Source organism: Natator depressus, chromosome 15 (assembly GCF_965152275.1).
Source record: "Natator depressus isolate rNatDep1 chromosome 15, rNatDep2.hap1, whole genome shotgun sequence".
NCBI classification, from domain to species: domain Eukaryota; kingdom Metazoa; phylum Chordata; order Testudines; family Cheloniidae; genus Natator; species Natator depressus.
Window position 1 is genome coordinate 12,338,600 of NC_134248.1, and position 20,253 is coordinate 12,358,852.

A 20,253-nucleotide genomic window follows, 5' to 3' on the forward strand; every position below is an offset into this window, starting at 1 on the left:
TGACAGAAAATAAAATTCAAGTGTAACCATTCATTGTTACAAATGGATCAAAACTCAATGCCTAGATTATCGTATTGGTAAACAGAATTTAATAAGACAAATTATATCTAAGTATTTCAGATATAGTGCTCTGAGATGTATAGGTTAGTGACATATTTCCTTGCTTTGGGCATGATCTCTCTCTCTCTCTCTCTCTCATTGAAGGCAATGGAAAGAATCCCTTGATTTCAGCAAGAGTTTTGGAACAGGCCCTGGAGGAAGTGTTGGATCTTATTTTTTTATTTTAACCAATACCCTTGTTCTTACAGCATGCTCCAGTGTGGATCCCACTCTAGGTGCACATACTGAAATGTTTTCAAAAGCAGTGGCTGCTGAGGCCAGGCATGCACCCTGTGCTTCCTTGTGCCACCCAAAAGACAGTATAAAGGCTAGGGTGGCTGCAACCGTCCCTTTGTTTCCTCTTTGTGACCATGGCCACGAAATAGAACCTGGTGTATATCTGACCCACTAGTCTTAGCTCTAGCAAAACTTTTATAAATCTTTAAGAAAATCTTCAGAACTACTTCCAATCTTCTATATAGACCACTGTGAACAGTTTCCAACCTTATGAACTCTACAAGTCAGACACTTCTGTACAGAACACACTATTGACACCCATCCCTGTCCATCTATACAGGGCCCCTTAACCGGGGGGAGACAAAATCTGTGGGCTTTAATCCTGTCCATCCTACAATGGCCTAACCTCCCACTTCCCCAAAAGAAGGACACAGCAGGACTCATAGATGGAGCATCATCTCGGTATACTTGTCACTCTCCATGAGAATGCGCAAGTTATGAGATGTAAAGCTAAAGCTCCATTTTCTGGCACAGTCCATGAAGGTTTCAGACCCTGGGGAGACAAATTCCGGAATTCTTCTATCTTCATCCAGCATCCGACCTTGCAGACAAGCAACACTAAAGACCAGCACAAAATCCAGCAGCGGAATCAAAGCCATCTTCAACATCATTGGCATCAAAACTGGCACCAACACTTCTGGTATCAAAGAAGTCTCTTCAAATACGGAGATTCCAGAGGGATCTCAGTTTCATCCCATAAGGACAGATGCCATAAAGCCTCCGGAGATAAATCCCACAATGCCCCACATGGTGTCAAGGGTTGAGGAAAAGCAGCAGACAACTCCAGCACCAACCCCAGCTACAATGACCCACTCATCGGAGTCAATGCTCACTTTGGAGGATGAGCCCAGAGAACCAAGACCGTCATCTGAGCTAAGACATTTATCGACTCTAATAGCAAGAATCCCATATACTTTGGCACAACCCATGACAGTGGTCTACTCCTCACCATCACCAGGGCATACATTCTCCCCATCTCCCAGTTAAGAACTTTCTCCTCTGGGGTCAGTGATTGACACTATGGATGTGCCTCCCAGCTTACCCTACAGGGCTCAGCTGCCACCAATCTGTAAGGAATGGCTGTGGACTGACCAATACCCAACAAGACAGCTGTATTCTTATGGCATGCCACAGTGTAACTATTGGAGGTACAGGGATCCACTATCTCAGGCATTAAGATGCCAGTCTCAACCACACTCAAGAGGAAGACGTTACTCCCCATTAGCATTCCTACACCAGACTACCAGGAAGAGCCAGATCCAGGGACAGATCCAGCCAGATCCAAAGCACCTTTTGTCTTCGTCACCTGATGAAGCAGTATCCTCAGCATTCGATATCAGACCAGACGTAGTAATGTTCCAGAAGTTTCCTGTGAGGATTGACTGGAGATAGAGATGTTAGTCATAACTGAGAAATCACACAAGCTATTTGATGTCTTGTCAGCTTCTGATCCAGCCAGGATCATCTTCCCCACAAATGAGGGATTACTCGACCTCATTAAGGCCCTATGGCATACACTGACCATGCTAACTTCCACTGCAAAGCGAGTCAAGAAGAGGTACCAAGTACCTCCCTGGGAGTTTGAATACTTTACATCCACCATAACCCAAGCTCCTTCTTCATATCTGCAATATACTAAAAGTTGAATATGAGTAAGGCAAGGATCTGAGAAGGCTTGACCTTTTTGGATCGTACTTCTCAGCTTCCCTACAACTCCGTGCAGCTAACTGCCTTCCTAACATAAGACAGAGAAACACTTACCTTGTGAAGGTACTATAGCCAAGAGGAGCCGCAAGACTAAAGAAGGTCAAGTGGTGGCCATGGATGCCTCCAAAACTAAGGCTACTTTTATGGCCACTGTGATGACAATGTGCCAGCCCTCACAGCTCCAGGCAATGTGCATTCAGAGAAACATATAGGCCATGACTGAGGGTTTACTGCTTCGGGACTGAGAGCTGCTCAGAAAGAGGACAGATGATACTCTGTACTCACCAAAGGACTCAAATACCACACTCTCTGGGTATTTCCTCATTTGAAAGAAGAAAGGAGGTCTACACCTACACCTGAGGAAACTCAACAAATACGTATACCCTCTCAGATTCAGGATGGTAATACTTGCCTCCATCAGTCCATTTCTTCAAGCTCAAGGGTAGTTTATAGCTCTCGACTTGAAGAATGCATACTTCCATATAGCTATCCATCTGGCACACAGGAAATACCTAAGATTCACAATGGGACCCAACCATTACCAATACAGAGTTCTGCCTGTCATGCCACTGAGAGTATTAACCAAATACCTGGCAGTGCATGTAAGGAAGCAGGGAATCTGTGTACCCACCTCACCTGGGATGACTAGCTGATCAGAGGCAGGTCTCAATAAGAGACTGCAACAGTCTTATAATAAGTCCTTTCCCTGTTCTCTCAACTAGTATTCACTGTGAACTATGAAAAATCATCACTCATGCCATCACAGACAATAGAGTTCATAGGACTATGATTAACTCCCAATCAGCAAGGGAGTTCCTACCACCTAGGAGACTGGTTCCAGTCTCTCCAGCTTTGGCAAACAACCTAAGATCAAATTCCATATTCAGTCTTCATGAAGAAGAAAGAATGGTCACTTATCCTTCAGTAACTTTGATTCTTTGAGGTGTTGTAGAGTGTGTGTATCCTGTGACTTGCCCACCCTTCATCCCTGCTTTTCGGAGTCCTCAGCAACACTGGCTTTGAATGGCAAGGGCACTGAGAAGGGGTCACAGATGATCGACCCTTTCTCCTTGTATGGTGCATAAGGAGGCACATGATGCATGGACAGCCCAGCTAACACCGCTTTCAAAAACACTCCAATCTTGCATGCACGAGGTGCACGAGCACCTCAGTAGGATCCAGGCTGCCTATGACATCTTGAAGAACAATAGTTACTGTAGGTTAAATACCCATTCTTTTCTGTCCAAGGATTATCACTTTACATTCATTCTTTCATATTATAATTCCAAGCTTTAGAATCAGCACCCATGATGGTGATTCATTTTTGTCATAATTGTAATTGAGTGCCATTTGAAGTGACCAGACTGAAGGATGCAAGAAAATGACAATAAATGTGAATGACAAATACTTTAGTAAAAGTGTGACGGCAATGATGTTTGTCACATAGAAACAGATATTATACCTTTAGTAACAGAATGCTAAATTTCTGACTTTGGTATTGAAATATTACACAGATTTTGCTTTAGTGACCTTTTTAGTTTTTGAACTAGGACACTAGGCATTTGCATTGTCAGCTAGCAGCCCGCTCATTATTAATTTACTGAGCTGTACAATGTTTCCATTACTACAAAACAGAAGGCAGAACATTCCTTGACTAAAGTGAGAAATGTGTTCTCTACTAGCAATGCAAACCATGTTCGATAACTTTAAAACAGTAAGACAAATGCTGCTATTATTTCATGTTGACGGAGCAGCAAATGGCTTGTTTTACTGAGATAATCATTGCCAGCTTAAAATCCATGTCCAAAATTAAAGCTAATTCATTTTCATTTTAATATAAAATTACCTTTTTGCACAACATGGTAGTGACTCAAAGTAGAGCTGGCAGAATACTGCTAACAGTACTTTTACTAAGCCAAAGGTGAGGAATCTTAATGGGAAGTATTGGATCTTACCAATAACAAATGGAGAAGGTTTTTATGCCTGTGTACAGACCTCTTGAGATTGCAACTAGGGTGCCATTTATGATGGTGGTTTTTTGTGATGTGGATACTCCCTCGTTAAGACTGGATTAAGATCAAAACTCATTTCACATAGGCCACTCAGTACACACCATCTGCTAGCACCATTTTTGTCATCACCCATCTCAGATGGATTTGAACCCATGACTGGCTTCAGATCACCCACCGCTAATTTCTTCACCAATCCACTGCTACCTCATCATTTTTATTATAGCTCTCAGGCCAAAGTAGTGCTACTATTACAACCTACTGGCAGTGTTTTTTCTTTAAAGGAAACAAGTGAAGATGTTGCGTAATCTGATTTATCTTTTAACAACCGGTTGAATAAATACACTCACACACACCCCAAATATTGAAAACTAGACACCTTCCCCTAGCAGCAGGTAAATGGATCAAGGATGTTTGAGGGATTTCCCATTTTAAGGACAGGGAATACTGCAGTATAAACCCTTTTAATAGTTACTTTGCAAAATATACATACTTTGATATATACTTGCAAAAATTGTTTCACGTCAACAAAACTCACTCTCTTTTTTCAGTTTATCCCTCTACTAAAAGACTGAATATTGTCCTGACCTGAATCACATCTCTGCTAATAGAAGTATTCCTCAGCTCTCTCAAGGATGTGTGGGAGTGGAACAAATTAATCTCTGTACGTGCCTGAAAATGCCAATTGACATGCAGTGTTAATGCTGAGTCAAGACTGAAGACATACAGGAGAAATGAGTTGGGAAAGACATCTAAATGGAAGGCCAGGTTTTTTTTGTAAAATACACAAGCAGGAGATGGTTTCCATCATGAAAACTCAGTTCTGTTTCAACACTTGAAAAGAAAACATCCTCTTCACGTTGTCATTTTAAAGTGAACTGTGAAAATCTGAAATCTGACAAACAGGTCATGTTGACTTTGAAAATACTAAAAATTAAAGTTTATCCAACATGATGCAGGGAGGTAAATGACACATCCCAAGAGAGAGCAGGGAATGATGGTGTCATAGTCCGTCCTTTGTATTTCTGCTGAGGGAGGGCAGCTGTAAATTGTGGTCAGGGCTTGCACAGAGATGTGCTAAATCAGCACATTTCCCTAACTACCGTGGCCATGCCCCTTTCCACGCCATGCCTGCACACACATGATATAAACCCCACAATGCAGGACCAACCTTTGGTGAACTTGATCTTATTCCCTGCAGCCACCTGACTGCTTTCCTTAAAAATCCAGAGATATTAAATGCAAATGCCAGAGTTTATGCAACAGTAAAGTGGAGTGACAAAGTATTCTTAATTTGTTGAATTCCACAAGTTAAGGTTTCTCCTGACATGTTAAATTGGTTATGTTGAACAAAAAGGAAATTCTTTTTCCTACAATTCTTTTTCCACATTCTCCTTCCAGTGTAAGCTCTTCACCAAAACATCTAGCTTAACAGGACCCTGATTTGCTTTTCTGGATGAAACTGCAATATAAATGTTAAATAACTAATTTAAACTATCGTCCTACTGTTTCTTTTTAACCTATCCCATAAAATTTGCAAAGAAATGTGCAAAGCTACCACATTTGTGTTATGGGAGAAACATTAAGTTTTGGGAATTTGGTTGCTCTTAGTAGCTCATACTGAATGTCATATTAATGCTAAAAGTGGTGGATGGTGGGGTAATATCTTTTATTGGACCAGCTTCTAGTGGTGAGGACCTGAAGAACTCTGTGTAAGCTCAAAAGCTTGTCTTTCTCACCAACAGAAGTTGGTCCGATAAAATATGTTACCTTACCCACCTTGTGTCTCTAGGTGCCTGGGCCTGACTTGGCTACAACCACATTGCATCCATACTAGCACTAATTTTTTTTCAATACAAATTAAACATCCATATGGATTACACCCTGTAAACCAGCTCCTGCTGCGCCCTTCGCTAGTAGGGAACAGACTGTAGTCCAGCAAGGCTGTCAAGAACACGTCAGCTTTTCTGTTCTCCTTTCCCGTACGTGATGCTGATGACTGTCTGGCTGCTACCGGAGGTGGCACTACACACGTTTCAAGGCATCTCTGCGTGGACTGGAGTGACCAGATAGGTACCAATTACCGCCCACCGCTGGGCCTGATTTTCACACTTGGTATCTGGTCACCCTGGAGTGGGCTAGAGCGTTGGCAAAGCAGGATGGGTCTTAGGCCCATCCCTGTCTACCACTGGCTGACAAGCCCCCTTCAGTGCCTGCTGAGGAGACGGGGGTGGAGGGTCCTTTTCCGGTGCGAACGGATCCAGGACCCCGCCTGACCAGAGCAACCGCCAAAACCGTTCTACCGTTTGGGGCAGTGGGTCCCGAGCACGGTGGGGACCAGGCCAAACCGGGGCGAGGTCCTCGCTCGCTGGGCATCAGTAGGTGGGAGGAGCCTTCAGGTGGGCCTGGCTCTGCCCTCTCCAGGCGCTGGGCCTGGCTCCGCCCCTCACCGCGGCCCAGAGAAACGGGCGGCGCGCACAAACGTTCCAAGCGGCCCTCACCTGACGGAGGGAGAAGCCGCGCATGCGCTGTCCCAACGCGTGTGCTGCGTAGGCTTGGCCTGGGCCCAGGCCCCGCCCTCTCACCCTAGCTTGGCGCTTGCGCAGTGTGGTAGCTCTTGTGAGGGGAGGGGAGGGGAGGGGAGGGGGAGTGACGATCGCCGTGACCACCCCTCCCTCCCCGTTCGCCGCTGTCGGGTCCCGGAGCGACTTCCCCGGAGCCGGGCGTGTGACCGAGCGAGCGTGGAGGCGGCGCTGCCCGGTAAGGACCGAGCCCGGGAGCCACCCCCGGAGGGGGCTCCGAGTCGTGCCGGCCACACAGGCCCTGGGCAACTGACCCCTTCTCCGTCCTGCTCTCAGCGTCCCCCCCGGGCCCGCCCGCCCGCCGGCCAAGCGGCCGGCCGCTGCGCGGGGCTCCGCAACTCGCCCCTGCCTCAAGCCCCCTCCGTGGCCTCCCTCTTCCCTGCTCGCCGCCCTCCCGCCTCGCAGCCTGCTCTCCGCTCCGGGGGCCCCCCCGCAGCTCCCCCCATCTTTGTTCCCTCGCTCCAGCCTGTCCCCTCCCCCTCGGTCTGTGCCCAGCCCTCCCCCATGGCGCTGACAGGCGCCAGCCTGGGCTAACCCTGCCGCGGCCGCTGCTAGAACTCCCTTCCGGCCCGCACCAGCGCCCCCGTCTCCCGCCCTCGCCCCGCTGCCCAGCCAGCGTGCCGCCCCTGCGCGGCTGTCATCCTCGCCTGCCCCGGCGAGCTCCCGCTGGGGCCGAGGGTGTCCTAGCTGCTCGGGGCAAGCATTTCTGCCTCGGGTACGGCGCTGGGGGCAGCGTCGGGGCGTAAATAAACCGTTCACCGAATATTTCACCCAGATAAGACACAATAAAGCCGTGTTATCTCACTCATCGGGCTTGTGTACGGTGTCATGCCAAGAAAGGTAGCGACCCCTCCCCTTCCACCTTAACTCTCTCTGGCCGCCCTGCTGTTTCCTTACTCCTTCTCCCACTCTCTTGTTTACTTTCTTTCCTCGAGATCTATTCCCTTACCTGTTTTCTCCCTCCTTGCCTTACTGCTCCTCCCTGTACCCCCCGTGCCCATGTAGGACCCCTTTCCTTTCCGTCTTCCCCCAGGCCTCTTCTGTATAGCTATTCGCAGGGGACCTGCAGACTAACCCCCTGTGGGCTCTAAAACACTTTACTCACATATCACACTGTTCAAAAAAAAAAAAAAAAAAGACATTACAAGAAAAAACTTTCCTTCGTTATTAACTAAACAAAATCAACATATCCCACTGGCTACTTGTGACTTGATTGAAATAGTTGTTATGGTTCTATTTAAATATTTTAATTAAGTAGCATTGTTTCCCTCATGTGTTGTGTTTTTTTCCCCCAAAGAGGCAAAGTTAGCTGAATATGTTTCCAAGAAGAGCAGCATGTCCTAATTCTATCCTATTTGTAGTGGGATTACTGTGTAATGAAGAGAAATCATCACTACCAGGACTCTAATTTTGTGTGTGTGTGTGGCTACCTTTTGCATATTTTTGCAGCTAGGAATTCCAAACTTTTCATGCTGGCTGGGCAATGAATATAGAGAGTGGCCTTACACACATAAATGGCAAAGAACGTACCCTCTAAAGCTCAGGCTCACCGTATTCCCTAGTCCCCCCACATTATCAGAGAAGAAATCAAGGTGGTGGGGGTTCAGCACCTGCTGAGCACACTGCACTGAACTCCCTTCTCCTTACCAAAAAGCCTGGAACACATTGTGGATGAAGTATTCTATCTATGCTGGTGGTTGAAATGGTTGGCACCTTCCTAGAGGACCTTTCTGCTAGAGTGAAACCAGTTATATTGTGAAGTGGTTTTACAGTGTGAATATTGTTCTACAGATACGAAGGTCCTATCTACATTAGGGCTCTTGAACATTTTCCCCCCACTGTTGGTAACACCAATTCTTCTTCACCAAAGTAAACAACTTTGAGAGTCATAGAAAAGACTGGCTATTGCTGGCATGAGCACCATGTTGATTATAAAATAGTCTTGAAAGTGGCTTCCCCCCACTTGCTTGGTGGTTTTTTTTTTTTTTTTTAACCTTAGCAACATAAAAGTATCAAGTCTGGTCATCCTTGATTTTGTTGGAAGACCTTTGAGGTGTCTTGGGGATATTTGTGAATACCATAGGTGTTGTATCTCTAACAAAGTATTCCTTTTTTTTCCAAAAAATTAGTTATTGTGGGTAAGTAGATGTTAATTGAAAACCCAAACCAGTTTTAAGTAGTTTGACTAAAAATCCCTTTTCCTCTCAGATGCTCAGTTTTTACTCTGTTGGCTCTTGTAATGTCACCATTTTGTTATTTCTCCAGTCGCTACAGTCAGCAGCCTGGGGTTTGAATTTCTGTGTAAAACAGAGTTGCATTGGAGTGCATTATTTTAAGTGAATGGCTTTGGAATTATGAGACATGGTTGCATGCAGCGTCTTGGGGGAGGAGGTACAAAAGATGTGAGATCTGGGGGTTTAGAGGATTATATTTAACAATTTGCCAGACAAGAATGGACTTTTAGAACAAAAAGTGTGGTGGTTGTAACAATGGGGAAAACCCATTTGTGTGTTTTGAAGGACTGAAACCTACCAGAGCCGAAGGTTGCTATTTGGGTGACCTCTGGTGTGCATGTCTAAGGTTCTTTTATTGTTTTTAATGGTCTGCTGTAATGCATTAAGAATAAATGTGCTTGCTTATAAAGAGCTGTGTGAGAACTTATATGTGAGGGTCATGATGCTGTTAGCTTTTGGAGAGAAAGTAAAGTGCAGATGCTGGCCTATTTAGGCATTCTGACTTGCTGGGAACATCACAGTGTAGGCAGGGAACTGTGCAGACTGGAAATACCCAGGTCAGGAGGGAGAGAGACATGGGTCTCTAGCCAAGAGAGGTAATAGCTGGAGAGCCAGGAATCCAGAATGGGTGCCCTTGAGAGTCCATGGAGGAGGAATACAGGTTCTGTTACCATGGTCTGTGATGCCAGGATCTTTAATTTTTCATGGATTGCTTTTTATGTTGTATGGTGCTATTCACCTGCTCTGGAATTTATCCCTACCACTCCAGAGTGAAATAGCCCAAATTTTGTAATCTTCCAGACACTTTGTAAAAGACATCTTTTTGCTAAGGTTTGAGAAGAGGGCTGAAGGGTGTGCTTCCCATAATGATGAAGGGTTGGAAATTAGTTTATGTATGTGCCTGGCAGGCCAAGTTCCTGTTGAAATGATTATTGCAGTGCTGCTGGAATTTCACTGTACTGGATAATAGAGCATTCAATAGGTCTCTGTTACCGTTTTAAGTGTAAATAAATAATAGTACTTGTAGGTGACCTGCCTTTTTGGCTGCATTGTTTTCAAAAGGAGTTTTCTGGTTGCTTTTTACTTTTTTAAAGCAAGGAATCCTTTACTTCTGTTTAGAAATTCTGTTCTTCAGCCTCTTGTTTGTACCTTTGGAGTCTAACTAGCAAATATTGGCTCTAATCCTACAAATGCTTAAGCAAGTGTGTAACATTACTAATGTGAGTAAACCCATATGCTTCAATGGGAAAAATCATGTGAATAATGTTAAGCATGTGCTTCAGTGTTTGTTTGTTTTGATTACCCTAAAGATTTAATCTTTTTTAGTAATACACTTATAATGAAGAAGAAAAAGATAATTGGCTGTAGAGATTGAATGAGTTTGAGGATATGATTATGTGTATAGTCACAAGAAAAGTGTTCTTATTCTGCTTTGATGGACTAATTTAAATTAAAATTACTTGAGAATTCACCATTGGGAGTACTTATTATTTAATACAACTTGCTGGTGATGGTTGGCTGCCAAGTGTGAGTAGACACGACAAATTATGTGCCGTCTAAACTTTTTAGACACACACAATTACATTCCTCTTCATAAGTAAGAGGACAATTGCGTTAATCATATTTATTTTCCTACGTGGTAACAATAGTTACTTTGATTTTTATCTTTGTACCTAATGTCTGAATGCCTCAGGATCTCTTACTGTTAGTTATTTACAAGAAATATGTTCCAAATAAACCACAGAGCAAGCTACTCAGAAATTAAACTGGGAAAGAAATGTAGTATGGGTGTAAATTACAGGATCAGATCCTAGGATTGCTCACTGTGTAGGAAACGGAAGATTCTAGGATGAGGCACTTCTAACATCTTGTTAGGTGCTGTAAAGTAATCAGATCTTCTGGGAAGAATATTTAGGTGAAGCACACCAGTGTTCCTTACATACTTCATCTTTTAAACTTGGCTTCATTGCTAAGACTTAGACAAAATTTACATCTGTTTTCATACTGAATGTTTGGCAATTTTGCAACTCCTCTTGCATCTTTTTGCAAAATTGCAGTCAAAGTAGTGGACATCCTGGCACAAATTGGTGAGTATGATGAGTGCATATAAATCAGCATGCACTCTTTTACTGACCATTCCCTAGAGTTGAAACACTAGATTGTCATATTTTGCTACATTCGCATTTTTGGTCATGTTAAAAAAACCTAGACATCTGAATAGCTATTAGGGGGGTAGCCGTGTTAGTCTGTATCCACAAAAACAACGAGGAGTCCGGTGTTAGTCTTTAAGGTGCCACCAGACTCCCTTGTTGTTTTTCTGAATAACTGTGTATCTTGAAGACAATTGAAGTGGTTGTTGGTAATTTTGTAATTAGAAATCAGTTACGGTATTTTAATTTTCTTTGTGTTCCCTTTTTTAATCTAAAAGTTTACTTGACTTTGGTCATCGCTTGAACCAGTGTTCATTACAAATGAATTAAGACATTATGTAATCAATATAACACAGGGACTGATGGTCATTGAAACATTGAAAACATTGAAAACATGAATAAACATTGAAAAGGAATTTATTTTTTCTTTCCTTTCTGCACTCTTGTACAGCGGAACTACTTTTTTGTTAATGGAAAATAAACCTGTGGCTGCTTGAAAACAGTCTTGAAAAGACTTTTGGCCAAGAGTTTGAAATTCTGAGAACTCTTTGTTTAAACGTGTAGCAAGTTTCATTCTTAATTAAAAGCAGACATTGGTGTTGACACATGGGGCACTCTTTAAAAACTGTGATATGGAATTTCCTCAGTATTTTTGGGGGGGAAGGGGAGAGAGTCGTCTTCATATTTTCCTGTACAAATGACAATGCTAAAACTTTGGCAATCTTAAAATTAACAAGCCTTCTCTGAAATAGAAAAGTCTGTAAAAATGATCAGTGACGTTTGACCTTTTTAGGGTTAGAGGTTAGCTGGTTTTACTTGCATTACTAAGTTCCACTGATCTATATTCAGCAAGCAGTCGCTGAAATTTGACAGCAGTTACTTTAACTGCGTATCCATTGGGCAGGAGAATTCTCTTATCTTTTGTTCTTACCCTGTCAGCAGCACTCCCTTGCTCGTTACATATGGCTTTGCTTTTCCTAAACAAATATCCCTTTGTTTCTGTAATTCCCTACCTGATGGACATCACAAAGTCATATAGTAAGTATTGTCATCATATGGAGGGATTTGTTAGTGGAGTCCCTCAAGTTTTCTTTGGGAAAGCTCATGTGGTTTGTCCTACTTTATGGGCATCATGGTCATGCTGTATTGCCACAAATTGATCAGAACAAGTTTGCTTGCTTGCTCTTCACTGTGATTTGAAGATGAAAAAATTAATGAGAGTTCACCTCTATTTTTCCTCCTACCCCAGAGATGGCCAACCTGTGGCTCCAGAGTCGCATGCGGCTCTTCAGAAGTTAGTATGTGGCTCCTTGCATCAGTGCTGACTCCAGGGCTGGAGTGACAGGTGCTCGACCTCAGGCCCCGGCCCTTCCCGCCGCCTCCCCCACTGCACCCTTGCTTCTTCCCCCGTCCATCCCAGAGCTTCCTGTACACTGCGAAACAGCTGATTGCGGCGGGCAGGAGGCACGGGGAGGGAGGGGGAGGTGCTGGTTGGCAGGGCTGCCAGCAGGCAGGAGGTGCTGGGAGAGGGGGCTGATGGGGGCTGCTGATGTATTACTGTGGCTCTTTGGCAATGTACATTGGTAAATTCTGGCTCCTTCTCAGGCTCAGGTTGGCCACCCCTGCCCTACCCCAAAGAAAAAGCAAATAGAATTTTACAAAGCAGCTTTATATCTTGGCTTGATATGAGTGGGTAAAGACTTAAATACGGGTCGTGAAGATGGCGCATACACTTTATTATGGATTCAGCTGTTGGAAGCTATACCATCAAATTCCCTTTGGACTATCTCATCTTGATGATGATGTGGCATTTAGACAAGATAAATATTAGATGGGGTGCACCTCTAGATTCTGTTATTCCTTTGCTCTTTTTGACAAAAATTAAGATATTACAATTGGCTTAATTCTCTTATGTATACCTTCCACCACTGCCCTATTCTCTCCTACTTATCTAGTACAGAATTAGCAGGGATGGTTTTCTCAACTGTAAAGTCATCCTTCATTCTTTCCTGTGAGGATGTAGCCTCCTCTACACTAGGGAGGGGGATCAATCTAAGTTACGCAACTTCAGCTACATTATTCACGTAGCTGAAGTCAACGTACTTAGACCTACTCGCCGCGGTGTTTTCACTGCGGTGAATCGACTGCTGCCGCTCCCCCGTCGACTCCACCTGCGCCTCTCGCGGTGGTGGAGTACAGGAGTCAACGGGAGAGCGCTCGGGGGTCGATTTATCGCATCAAGACTCAATGTGATAAATCGACCCCCGCTAGATCGATTGCTGGCAGCTGATCCAGCGGGTAGTGTAGACATACCCTTGGTTTGAATAGAGTTTTAAAGGTGACTTTGCACTACTGCTGAAGAATGGATGCATATATCGTTATTCCACTTTACAAATGAAAACCAAAGCACAAAGATACAGTGATTTGCCCCGGTTCTTAGAGAAACTCATAGAAGAGCTGGCAACAGAACCTTGTATTCTGCTGTAATAGTTTATATGTAATGATGGAATGCCTCATAATAGTGTCTATGAGTAAAATTACTTCAAATATATGCTTAATTGCACTAAATTTGGTCCCTCAGGCCTACCCTCCTTTGTCCAGTGCTTTGAATCTTACAGATGCGATAGTATAAAATATTAGGCCCATATTATAGAAAAGAGAATAGTCACTGAAAGGCTGAATGACTTGTCCTGTGGGATAGTGCATTAGGCCTCAGCCTCTAAGCCAAAAGACATGGGTTTTACTCCTCAGTCTGATGCTTACTTGCTGTGTACTCTTGGGAACCTCTTATCCCATTTATAAAATGGGGATATTTTTATGAGTTGGATGAACCTTGTTTGTTCTTAAAACCTTACTGAAGTTGGTAAGTGTGAACTCACCCTTCAGTTAGCTGTAAACATAAGCCCCGCCTAGGACAAAAGGTGTGTGTGAACCTGTCCAGGAGCTTTTAGGCTAAGTATCGTTTTGGGTAGGTGTGTTTGGGAGTGTGAGAGAACACACAGATACTGAGGTCACAGACCAGAACAGAGAGAGAGAGGCATAGGAAAAGAGACAAGGAAAAGCCAAGCAGAAGTATGGAAGATGCTAGGGAGAATGATTTTTGCGTCTGATGTTGGCTAAAGGGGCCTTGGGGGGGCTGGTAATCTAAGAAACTGTTCTTGGTTCCTTCTGCATTCAGAGACAGAGGAATTTGTACAGTTCTTGTATATAAGACTATTTCAAAGAAATACCTGGCTACCACCAATTTCTATACCTAACTGGAACATCCACAGAGGCCCTGACTTTGACTAGCTGCTCAGGTCAAAAAGGGGATAAAAATATTAATGCTTTACTAGGCTCTGAATATTAAATAGAAATATTTTATAGTTCTTAATAAATTCAGCAGTTACCTGCTGTCTAAAGCTCGGAGGAGTACAGAGCACTGCATGATATAGTACAAACATTTGTCAGTATGTCCTATATCTGTTCCCTTCCACACAGTCTGGAGGAGGTGGGAGATTTTTATGATCTATAAATGAGAATAGATTAGGTTGCAGGAAGAGAGTGACATTTTTTAAAAGAAAATGAGAAGCTATCCATAGAAAAGGAGTGTTCAGGCCTTGTTGGAGGAGTTTGTGTAGTGGTCTGAACATAAAGCTTGCAAATATTTACTCTCAATGAACCAGTCAAGAAAGATGTGATTTATGGGGATGCAAACTAAGTCCAAGCAGGGTTTACTTGCATTCTCAAGTTGGACACAGCAAGTTCCAGGCTGTTTACTATGTAGATTTTTTTCAGATGAGGCTTTAAAATATGAAAGTCTGTTTGCTGTTTGTGAAGCATTCTGCAAGAATGGGGGTTTGCTTTTGTCATTTCATGAAACTTTTTTCCTCTCCAACTGTTATGCAGTATTGTCTGTGTCAGTTGCTGCTACTCCTAGAGTTTCATTGTACTGTATGTATATAACTTGTAAAGTGTTTTAGGAAGAAAGGTTCTATATATGTTTAAAATACACTTGCAGTATACTCCATAGGAACAGAATACGTTAGGAAGCTTACAGCTTCTTCCCTCTCTCTCCAAGGAAACTCTTAGGCTAAGGATAGTGATTAGAAATTACTAATTCTTAATTGGGGCAATGCTGGCATGAATGTAGCTAAAACAAAGTAAGTTACTGATGAGTAACCAGACAAGGCCTCTGTCTTGGGCAACTAGATTCCAGTGCCTCAGTTAAGGATCATGTTCTTATGGAATCAGTAAAATAGTTCTAGAATATGGAATTTGCACACACTGTCAGTTCTTTGCCAGCCAGAAATGGAATTTCCTTTTACTTCCTTCTGCAGGGCAAATTGGAGAGATGCTGGGGGAGGAGCTCAGTGGGTTTCTGTCATCTCTGTAGGCATCAGCAGGAGGGAGCAGGGTGCTCAGAGGTGGGTCCAGTAACCAATCTTGAGCCCCCTACAGGGTTCACCTTCCCTTCTTTGCCATCTTTTTGGGGGGGAGGTGGGAGGCATGTGTGTGCTTCTCCCCTATTCCCCAGTCTATACAAAGAATATACCTGCATGCAGGGTGGATAAAAATCAATGATTTAAAAAAAAAATCCAAAAAATCAACATTTTTTTTATTTAAATTGGATCTTTTTTATTTAAATCAGATTTTTTTTGCTAAAATGCTTTTTGAGGAAAAAGGCTATCTAAAGATAGTTTTAATTAAGATACATTATAGCTCAAAGATATCTCATCATGGAATAGAGATTATAAATTTTAATTCTATACTATGAGACAATATATTCATGTAATGTTAAAGACAAGTTTTTTAAATGAGTTCCAATAGTTCATGGATTAGGGACCCAATCTTATGGGATTCCACAGGCTTCTGTATAGATTATTTAGGTTAATCTTTCTGTCTACCCAATGGGGCTCAGTCTAGAAGATGCCATTAGAGATGCTTAGTTTTGCAGTTCTCAAACTGTGGATTTGTTTTCTAGAGGCAGCGTGCTTGTTAACAGGAAAAAATGTTTTTAAATAAATAAATATATAGAGGTGAGAAATAACAGACCTTAACTCTATTGTTTCTCTGCAAATTTGTGTACAGAGTCAATCCCTTATCTCTCTCTAAAAGGACAAAATTTCAAAAAGTTCAGTGAATAGAAGATTGTTGGGGGTGGAATAGATCTGGACAAGGAGAAGAAGTCTGGAGATAAATGTGAGAACGAGGGACATGTGCTTCTTTTGTTAAAATATTGTATGTTTGCTGTTGAAGAAAAAAATCCAGAATACTTAATGTTGTTGTTTTTAGTTACATAAAACCATTTTAATGTCTGTCTGGTGGTGGTCTCCTCCTAATACAGCATGGCAAGAAAATCCTCCAAATATTAAGGATTAACTTGTTGAACTGGAGATAGTTCACCTCCCAATGATTTCATAAATATCTGCTTCAATTACTTTTGGTAAATAAAATAACCAAACATTAATTTTCTGATGTAGCTGTAAAACTAATCTGAAACGTTTTCAAAATAAATCCCTGTTTAAAAATGTATGGTGTGTACCTTCTAAAAATGAAGCCTACATCTATATCTGAGTTGTGAAGAATATGTATTAAGGTTATAACAACCAACAAGAATGCACTTATGTAGAAAACCATGATTAAATTGAGTTTTCCTGACTAGTGATTTAAATCAAATCCACCCTGCCTGCATATCTGCATGGTGGTGGTGGGGATTTACAAATGCACCTTGCTAGACCTATTTCTTTCCCTTCCCCAGTTCTGGGATGGGAGGAGATCTTCCCATTCCCTCCAGAGATCTCCAGGTTTTAGGATAGGGGATGTCACAGGTGATCTACTTGATAACTCTGTCACCTGTCCCTTGTCGCCCCTCTACAACCTGCATCAGATTAGTTTTTTGGCACAGGTGCTCCTTTTATGTTGGTCTTAGGGCTGCTAAAGACTGTTTAGGCAACCATTGCTGCTCATGCTGGCTTTGCCGCTTCTGGTGATATAGGAGTATACCTGGGTGGGGCTTCAGACAGGAGAAAGGATAGGATCAGGTATGGGGCCCTTAAATACAGAAATAAAATTTCTTAAAAGGTAAACACTGGCCACTTACTCTGACCATTATTTTTGTGAGGAGTTATGTCAGTGGGTGAAAATCACACTGTAAAGGACACAGCTTGAAATCTAGTCATTTTAAAAAATGAATTAAAGTTTTAGTTTTAACTCAAGGGCAGGTGCTGGACTTATCCTGCCAGTTTTTGTGGTCTTACAACTGCTTTTTTTTAATGCTTCTCTTTCAGTTTTGCTGTGTAAAACACTCATACCTGCAGGGAGAACTGACAGCTGGTAAGTGGAGACACTGACTATACACACAGTGCAGTAAGCAATCAAATGAGTAAAGATGTGGGAAGGGGACTACTTTTCTCTCTCCTGTTTACCTGATGCTCAGCATCACTCATCTTAGGTGTTACTTGTAACAATAGAAAGAAAAAACATTTTCAGAGTGTAATTTTTAGGTTGATCATGTCCTTTTATTAAACTAACAGCTTTTGTAGATAAAGCAAGCCAGTCAGTCATTGGTCAGATGTGGGTTGACGTGCTAGAACTGGAACTCTTTTCTGTCCACCAATGCTATTAACCCAGAAACCCAGTCTTCAGAGTAATAGTTGATTAATTTTCCATGAAAATGCAGCCTAAGGCTCTTGCTGAGGACTACATTTTTTGTTGTCCGTGTAATACTTTTATGACCTGAAATGGAGCTGTAACTGATATACTGAAACTCTGTGTATTATTCCAACTGCTGGCCCATTTTTGCTAGTTTGAGTATAACTTTTAAAATCTACCAATGGGATATGGAAAACAATAACATTAAACAGAGCCTTGTTTTGCTGTTGGCATGACAGAAACCTTAAAGGAGAACCATGCCACACTTTACATTTTTCTTCTTCCATTTTCTTCAGTGTTTCTTCTTAATGTGCGTTTTTGACAGTTAAACTTTGTTTCAGTTTGCATTATAGTGGGCTTATATATACATTCAAATACACATACAAATCTGGATACTAATATTGCTAACATAGCAAATCCTATATAATTGTACTGTGGACTGTATTCTAAGTCACTAGTATAGCACTTTTGAGGAATAATTATTCCTTAGTTCCATTAACTCACTTGGAATTTTTTCCTCATCTCTAGTTTTAATTCCTGCAAGAAATGAATTTGTTAGTGTTCTCTGTCAAATTTTCTTGGAAAATCCAGTTAAGAAACAAAAGGAATCCTTCTGTAATAGAAAGTTTATACTGGTGCACTATCTACAAAGGTTGTTATAGGGATACAATTATCTTAAATTTGTTTTAAAATAATATACATTTGGAATCCTTGTGTGAGCATTCTGTATTTTGCAATTCAGTTTCCAGAAAACTTAGCTGAACTTTTTAACGGCAGAGTTTGAGTTAACTAGAAGCAGTCACTGTTTTTTCTCCACAGTGTCTTGATATACCTGCTGGTTAAATTATAATACCAGCTTAAAAACAAGCATGAATTTTTTTGTTTTATTAAAAGATAGAACACAGTTCATCATAAATTAGGCAGTTCTTCTGTGAATGTTTCTATCACTTGTCTGGAATGCTAAGTATTAGCAGCCGTTAAACATTGCTCAAAGAGACATGGGGCTTAAATTTTCTCCAAACAAGGAGTAAGGAAATCAGGATGCTTAGCATCTAGTTTTTGCCCAGTGATTATTCCACAATTTATAGAGAAATGTACTTTTTAGTTTGTGCTCCCAAAATAAGTAGGAATTCAGACACTTCATCCTTAATTTGTATTTTCTGAAGTCCTGGTTCCCTGTACAAAGCCATTAAAAAGAAACTACATGAACTTCTAGGGAGATCAGAAATGATAAGAGAGTTTCTTCCTTCCCTGTCCCTCTACCCAGAGGCAAGGCTCAAAGTACTTGTGGAGCTCATGGGCTGAAAGTATAAGCTACATCTGCTACAGCACTAAGAGCTGGAATTCATTGCATCTGTGTGTAGTACAGGCAGTCCTCGACTTTACTTCATTCGACTTACGACGAACATCACTTATGATGTTTCTGAATTGACCCCCTGATTCGACTTACAACAATTGGTTTAGACTTTACGATGCTCGGTCCTGCAGTGGAGTGTATTGTGATTCCGAGTTACAATGTTTCAACTTACAACTCAATTTTCAGGAACCAATTGTGTCATAAGTCCGAGGACTGCCTGTATATCAATTCACTGGCCAGCCCGTAGTTTGCCCAAAAATTCCTGTCTATGCTCCTGCATGGGGAATTTCAGCAGAATGTGGTTCTCTATTGTGAAGGGGGCTGTAAAACCTCCTGTGCATAGACTTTCCTTCCCCCACCTCAGTGGCCTTCTGTGACTGCTCAGTTGGCCATAGTTTGTCCTTAATTATTTATTTTGAAATTTTACACTGTTAGAGGTGAATGGCTTTTGGGGCAGGGAATATGTGGATGTGGATATGAAATGACAATTACTTCTGGGGGAGTTCTATGCCAGTGTTCATGTGCAGAATTCCTGTCTGCTGCAGATTTCTTTCCTTCCCCGCAGAAAAATTACTTTCTGACGAGGAAACAAAGGGAAGCCGCACGAATGGTTAGATGCCCCTCCCCAGCAGCGTGGGCAAGTTGTTTCGGGCAGCTGGCGGAGAGGTAAATCGCTGTGTGGCAGGTGGGGTTTGGGATGGCCCAGCCAGGGCTGAGTCAGAGCCACTGGGCACCAGGGCCAGGTCAGATTAATCCCCTGTCCCTCCCCACCAACCTCCACCCCTGCACGGAGATGAATCCCCGCCGACCTCCAGCCCCCTGCATCCGGACCCCCACCGCTGATTCCCAGCATATGAACCCCCACTGCTGCACCCAGGCCACTCCAGCTTAGCCTCCCACACTCAAACTCCCACCCTGACAAGCCCTACCCCCCTATGCAGCTGGACCACCCCACTGAGCACCCTGCCTCCCCAACCAGCTGCACCTGGACCCCCATCCTTCCAAGCCCCACTCCCACACAAGGACCCATCCCCGCTGAGTGAGTTCCCCCCCCCCCCCACACTCAGCCCTAACCACCTTCAACTGGACCCCCTGCAGATTCCCATTGCCCCTTTGCATCCAAATCATCCCGGACTCCCCACTGAGCCGCCTGTACCCAGATTGCCCCACATAGAACCCTCTCAC

General features: G+C 42.8%; 1 protein-coding gene across 3 annotated transcripts in view; it reads left to right on the forward strand.

Annotated features, from left to right (window-relative positions):
* The first annotated feature begins 6,746 nt into the window (after positions 1 to 6,746).
* SPECC1L (sperm antigen with calponin homology and coiled-coil domains 1 like) overlaps positions 6,747 to 20,253 on the forward strand; it is a 112,484-nt gene continuing 98,977 nt past the window's right edge. Inside the window, exons 1-3 of one of the 3 annotated variants that reach the window (XM_074973025.1) lie at positions 6,747 to 6,872; positions 17,348 to 17,393; positions 19,634 to 19,734. The gene's annotated coding sequence lies outside the window, so the exon portion shown is untranslated. The remainder of the gene's footprint in view (positions 6,873 to 17,347; positions 17,394 to 19,633; positions 19,735 to 20,253) is intronic. The other 2 variants (XM_074973026.1, XM_074973027.1) reach the window with 2 other exon arrangements.